This window comes from Sturnira hondurensis, unplaced genomic scaffold (genome assembly GCF_014824575.4).
Source record: "Sturnira hondurensis isolate 20B ecotype Veracruz unplaced genomic scaffold, ASM1482457v3 Scaffold0004068, whole genome shotgun sequence".
In the NCBI taxonomy this organism is placed as follows: Eukaryota; Metazoa; Chordata; class Mammalia; order Chiroptera; family Phyllostomidae; genus Sturnira; species Sturnira hondurensis.
In genome coordinates, this window is record NW_028076699.1 from 4452214 (window position 1) to 4459433 (window position 7220).

The 7220-nt window shown below is 46.3% G+C and overlaps 1 pseudogene; it reads right to left on the reverse strand.

Annotated features, from left to right (window-relative positions):
• Positions 1-337: 337 nt before the first annotated feature.
• On the reverse strand, positions 338-6000 carry LOC118985045 (small nuclear ribonucleoprotein G-like; annotated as a pseudogene).
• Between the last annotated feature and the right edge of the window lie 1220 nt (positions 6001-7220).

Genomic DNA, 7220 nt, shown 5'->3' on the forward strand with positions numbered 1-7220 from the left:
TCTCCTTACCCTCTAAAGATAAATAAATAAAATATTTTAAATAAATAAATAAATAAATAAAAATGACTGAACAAGTAGAGTCACAAATCTGCATTGAGTTTTGCCTTAAGGCCGGAGCTATGGGCAACTGGTGATTGGCAGTGACATCATGACGACATGCCCACTCATGTATCACAACTCACGCGGAGGAGGCTTTTTTTGACCAATACAAAAATTTAACAAAAGTTCAATGTGAAAATGTACATGACTCAATTTTTATGTTGAAGTAAAACAGGAGACGGGGAGAGGGGACGCAGAAACAGTTGGTTTCTCTGGTGAACACAGCCATTCTTTGTACTCATTCTAAGGCTTCTGACGTGATGATACTCTTGCCTCGTATTACCATCATTCCAATATTGTTCTGTTGCCCAATGTTGCCATCTCCACACATTCATCTATTACAAGACTCATAAAGGGGTCAAATCCCCGCAGGATTCCTTGGATACGTCTGCCACCATTGATTTCAATGATAACTTCTTGTCTGTACATTTTTTTAGCTCGTTGGAGGGTGGGGTGGGCGATGAGTTTTGCTCATGGTGTCTATTCAGTGGGCTCAAAGATACCTCTCCTGCACAGGTTTTTGGTGAAACATCAAATCACCCAGGTGACTCAGGCCCCCTTCAGCCCAGATTTGGAGGCCTACAAGTTCTGGCTTTTCCCAAAACTAAACTCTCAATGACATTCAAGAAAATACGATGGGGCAGCTGATGGCAGTTGATTGAACTGTGTAACGTACCACGATGCCTACTTTGAAGGGGACGGAGCTATCATTGTCTCATGAATAATGTTTCCTGTATCTTGTATTTTGTTCAATAAATGTCTCTATTTTCATATTACATGGCTGGATACCTTCTGGACAGACCATATGTGTGTGTGTGTGTGTGTGTGTGTGTGTGTTAGAGGTATATAAAGAATATTTGGAGGGATACACAAGAAACTGCTACTTTATAGGCTGTTAAGTACCCGAAGGGCCCTGGCTGGTGATCCTCAGTGGATTGAGTGCCAGCTTGTGAACCAAAGGGTCACTGATTTGGTTCCCAGTCAGGGCACATGCCTGGGTTGCAGGCCAAGTCCTCAGTAGGGGGTGTGCAAGAGGCAACCACAAATTGTTGTTTCTCTCTCTCTTTCTCCCTCCCCTCCCCTGTCTAAAAATAAATAAATAAAACCTTTTTCAAAAAAAGATTACCTGAGGGGATTTAGGTGGGTGGAAAGGACAATGGGACCTATTACTTTTTACTTTTTCTGTACTATTTGAACTTTTCAAAAAACATCACCAATGTTTTCTTTAAAATATATGGAACATGCATATACGAGTGTTATTTCCCAAATGAAATCTCCTTTTCCTACAGGATCGAGTACGGGAGCTACCTCCCACCATTACCGTTCACAGAGTCCCTAATACCATTCACGGAGTCCCCGAACACACCGTGTTGTTTCACGCCTCTGTGATTTCACTCTGCTGGTTCCTTGTTTGTTGTTCTTTATCTCCCCATCATCTGCCTGGAAGCTCCTCCTGGTCCCTGAAGGCCCACCTGAGCACTTCCTCCTCTGGGCAGTCTCCCCAGATTTCACAGGGTAACTTACTCCCTTGTGACTCACTGCCTATCCCTGTACCTTAGCTCTTACAACTTCCTACTAAACTTTACACCTGTGTCTGTCAGCTTCATTAGACTTGGAGGGCACAGGTACCAGTATATAGGCTTAGTTGATGCTGAGAGAATGAAAACAATGCACACCACTTGGTGTGTCTCTAGTCACCAATTTATCTTTACGTGCCATTCTCTCCCTAAAAGTGATGTTTGGTCAGTGACCATCAGTATTGTCTCCACTGAGGAAAGCTGGCCCAGTCGGCATGCAAGCAAGCAAGCATGTGCCTGTGAATATGCTCCCTGCCCCCCCCCCCCAACACGCTCATGTTTCACTTGCGGTGTGATTCCATCCTGGGCCCATAAACTCATGAGGCCCCAAACCCAAGGTCAAGACCTTGGTCGAAGCCAGCCACTTTCCAACCATTTTCACTTCGTAGCACATATAAACTAATGACTGAAATTAACAAATACATGTTTGCTGATCTGACCAGAAATAGATATAATTGCAATTCATTTGTAGCAGATGCCTAATTGTCCAGTTGGCTGTGGTCATTTTTTCATTTGAAAAACAAAGGGAAAAGAGGTCAGTGTGGCACACCTTGACCGGTGTGGCTCAGGGGGTTGGACATCATCCCACAAAGTGAGCAGTCACCAGTTCGATTCCTGGTCAGGGCACATGCTGGGGCTGTGGGTTAGGTCCCCAGTTCGGGGTGTGCAAGAGGCAAGCCATTAATGTTTCTCTCCTTCTCTTTCTCCCTCCCTTCCCCTCTCTCTACAAAAATAAATAAAATCTTTTAAAATTCTTGCAGTATTCCAGTTGAAAATTGCTGCTCTAAGTTGGCCTACCCTTAGAGGCTATACCTTAGCGACTTTCTTTTAGCCCAGGAGCACAACCACCCGGGGGTGTTGAGGAGACACAGGTGCGTCCTGCTGTTCTTAGTCAGGAGCCCGGGGGGTAAGGCAGGTGGACCCTACCCCCGAAGTGCCCAAGTGTTCTCTGAGATTCAGGGAGGGCAATGTGTAGGGAGGCCACGCCCTCAGAAAACAGGCCTCAGCCTTTCGTTTTTACCAAAGGACTTCTCAGGAAATATCACAGAAACATGTCTTGTTTGCTCCACAACAGTTTTTGAGTTGGCTCTCTAGGATGTGACGTGCTGCGTCCATTAGTGCTGTTTGGTCTCGAGCAAGAGAAAAACTACAGCTGCTGTGAGCCCACCGGGAGGCTGTGGTGTGGCCTGAAGAACTGACGGAGGAGCTGGACCTCGGGGCCTTGCGGGAATAGTTCCAGAGATCTGAGCCACGGGAGTGGCAGATGTTTTTTGAGGCCTGTATCACACATCTCTTGTGCTTTGCATACGCGCAGCCTCCCCTCGGTCTTCTCTGCACAGGTGTCTTCTCTGCATGGCGGTCTTCTCTGCACAGGTGTTGACCCAGTTTGCCCTGACAGAGCTTCATCTCAAACCAGGATGCACTGCAGCCTCTCACTTCCTGTCCCAAGCTTCTCTGATGCTGCCACCTGAGTTGCCTATGGGAGTCTTCTGAGCACACATGCCCGGGCCACCCAGGGGTGCATGGGTCACTCCCCTTACCAGTGGGGTCAGGAGCCAATGGACGCTCCCTTCGCCCCTCTTGCAGACTGTTCTGAGACTTACAGTCTGCTCCTCAGAAGGTTCCAGTGGGCTGGAGCATCCAAATGGGACAAACTTTAGGTTAGATTTCTCCTCCCAGCTCCTCTCTCCTGCTCCCTGGAATCGCTTCCCAAATACACTTCCTATACACAAGCCCTTGCTCAGGCTGTAAGTTTAGGGGAACCCAAACTAAGACAAAATATAATCTTGAGGGGATGATTGAATACTTTGGTTGAGGAAGGTGGAGGTTCAGATTCCAAGAAAAGCATTTAATTGTCCAGGCTCAGATTGTGGACTACACTTTGGCCAGATGGATGGCAGGTCCCCCAACTCTCTGTCCAGTGGTGGAGGGAGGGCTCCCCAGAGCGAATCAAGGTGGTTAGCAGGAAAAAAAGGTGATCAATGCCCTTCAGTAGGTTTTCCTACACTTGTAGCATCTTGGGGCACCATGTACACGGCATGTCTAGACCAACCAAGCTCCTCGTTTCCCACACAAGCCTGCCTCTAGCATTGCCTTTCTCGGGACGTGGCGCCAGTGGCCTCTCAGAAGCCCAGGTGTGAACCCTGGGAGGGAGCTCCATCCCTTCTCCTCTCCAGCACAGTCAGCTGAACACCCAGCCTGGCGACTCTGCCTCCTTAATATTTGACTCTCTCTTGCTCTCCACCTCAATGTCATTGCCCATTGTCTCTCCTCATAAGCAACAGTCCTTCAGCGGATGTCCCCGAGTGCTGCGCTTTCCCTCTCTCTCTTGCGTATTGTTATCTACCAGAGCGGTTTTCATAAGACACAGATTTGAGCAAATCACTTTGCTGCTTATTACAGTTAACCAGCTCCCTACTGCTGTTTCATTAAATCACGAAATCTTTGATGGCATACTTTTGTCATGACCTAGCCTTACTGGCCTGTCCATTGTCAGCCTGTGGCATTCCCTGCCCCCCATCCAGCTTCCCTGGCAGCGATACAAACTACATGGCATTCTCTCTCACCTGTTCGTGGTGCTTGGAATGCTCTTCTGCAATAGTTAGCATGCTTTCAGCTGCAAGTAACATGACACCCCTGACCCAAACCTGCTTGCACAATCAGGATATACAGTATCTCCCTTCATATAGAGGCAAGAGGGATCTCAGGCACTATATAATCAACGCTCAAAAATGTTGAGGAACCAGTCTTTTATGTCTCTTTTCTCTGCCACCCTTGGTATCAGGTTCATTGTAAAGTTGAATCTTTTCTGGGTTGGAAGAAGGTGGCAGTAGCTCAAACTTCACACCTAGACATGAAAACATCCGCAGGAACAGAGACCATGTCTAATGCCTTTATTAGACACTCAAAAACTTTTCCCAGAAGTCCCCCAGGAGACTGCCCCTCGCCTCACATTGGCCAGAATTGGCCACGTGCCCATTTCTGAACCAATTGCCAGCAGCAAAAATGGGATTATGGTTGGTGGAAGGGATGAATGGTGTTCAACTTCATGACTACAACACTGCGGTCTTCACTTTCCTGGCTGATTTACTGCAAAATTCAACTCAAGTGTTATCTCCTCTGGGGAGTTACCAAAGTGAAACCCCTCCTCTTGTGTGTCTCTCTGCCGCCACCACGAGCACCACCACCACCCTGCCCGGGATGTGAGTTCTTTCCCATCCGGAGCTGGTTCTTATTTGCTCTGTATCCCTGTCCCCAGTGCCTAGCGCGGAGCTAGCACAGGAGAAACTCAATGAGCTTGTTGAATATGTCTATAATTAAAAAGAAAGAAAAACATTGCAGTCCTGACACATGTGGCTTAGGGGTTGGGTGTTGTCTCATGAACTGAAAGGTCACTGTTTTGATTCCTGGTCAGGGCACATGCGTGGGTTCTAGGCCAGATCCTTGTTGGGGGCAAGTGAGAGGCAACCGATCAATGTTTCTCTCACACGTCCATATTTTCCTCCCTCTTTCTCACTGCCTTCTCTTTCTAAAAATAAAATCTTTTTTAAAAACTGCATTCTTTTGCCCTGGCTAAAGTAGCTCAGTGGATTGAGCGCAGGCCTGTGAAGCAAAGGATCGCAGTTCGATTCCCAGTCGGGGCACATGCCTGGGTTGCAGGCCAGGTCCCCAGTAGGAAACACATGAAAAGCAACCACACATTGATGTTTCTCTCCCACTCTTTCTCCTTCCCATTTCCTCTCTCTAAAAATAAATATTTTTTTAAAAACTGCATTCTTTAAATCAAAATGTATCTTACTATATGATCTTTCTGCAACCACTTTTTCCATTTAACAATACATTGTAAAAATCTTTCCATCCTATTATATCATCTTTTTAAATAGCTACATAGTATTTCACAGTATCGACACAGTATTGACACACTGCACCACAAAGCATGAAACCAACCCCTGTGGGTTGTTGGCCGTTTAGCTGTTTCCAGTTTTTCGGCATTTGGAACAGTGTTGAGAAGTAAACTTCCTTTTGCATGCATCTCGGACACTTGTATTAGTTCCCTAGGATAAATCCCTACAAGTGGTGTGTGGTTTAAAAAACAACAACAACAACAAAAGTTGCCCTGGCTAATGTGGCTCACTTGGTTAGAGTGTCATCCTATAAACGGAAGTGTCGTGGGTTTGATTCCCGCTCAGCGTACATGCCTGGGCTGTGGGCCAGGTTCCCGGTTGAGGGCATGCAAGAGGCAGCCGATCGATGTTGCTCTTTTGCATTCATTTTTTTCTCTCCTTCTCTTTCTCCCTCTCTCCCCACCCCTTTCTAAAAATAAATAAATAAAGTCTTTTAAAAAATCAATAAATAGGGTGAGGAAATAAACAAATAAATACATTAATATTAGAAAAGCAAATGCTTGCGAAGTCTTTGTCTCTCCTCCCACTGGGAGGGGAGTTCTACATTTCCTCTCCTGAAAGCTGGGTGAGATCGTGCAGCTGAGACCCCAGGACCACAGCAGAGGTGATGACACCCGACCTCTGAGGCAAGGTCAGAAAGATTCACGCAGCTTCCACCTTGGATTTTTGGAATGCTTCCTGTCAGGATTTTTCCTTCAGAAATTCAAGTGACATGCAGGAAAATGCCCAAGGCATGTGAAAAGACCTTAATAATTCTCGCTGAACTCAACTTTTGAGTCATCTTAAGCTAGGCACTAGATGTGTAAGAGAAAAAGCCTGTAGAATATTCCAGCCCCTCCACTGTTGGAGTCTTACTAGCTGAGTCCCCAGACACCATGGAGCAGAGAGTAGCCGTCCCTGCTGAGCCCCGTCCAAGGTCCGCTGAAATCCCTAAGCATGACAAAACAGACTAAGTTTGGGGACGTTATATAATAGTATCTCAAAAACTTTATAAAGAATATACACATTGCTCTGACCGATGGGCATCATGCCACTAAGCGGAAGGTCACAGGTTTGATTCTGGGTCAGGGTGCATGCTGGAGTTGCAGGTTCAGACCCTAGTCAGGGCAGGTACGAGACACAGTTGGGATTGGTGTTTTTCTCCCTCTCGTCTCTCTCTAAACATAAATAAATACTTTTTAAAAGACTATACATATTTTAAGCCCTGGCTGGTGTAGCTCAGTGGATTGAGCGCGGGCCTGCGAACCACACGATCATGGTTCGATTCCCAGTCAGGGCACATGCCTGGGTTGCAGGCCAGTTCCCAGCTGGGGATGCATGAGAGGCAACCATACATTGATGTTTCCCTTCCTTTCTCCTTCCCTTCCTCTCTAAAGATAAATAAATAAAATATTGGGAAAAAAATTAAAAAAAGAATATACATATTTTAAACCTCTTGATTCTCTATTTTTATGAAATATTTTATTTATTTATTTTCAGAGAGGGGGAAGAGAAGGAGAAAGAGAGGGAGAGAAACATCAATGTGTGGTTGCCTCTCATGCGCCCCGCACTGGAGACCTGGCTGGCCTGCAACCGAGGCATGTGCCCTGACTGGGAATCAAACCAGCAACCCTTTGGTTCGCAGGCTAGCACTCAATCC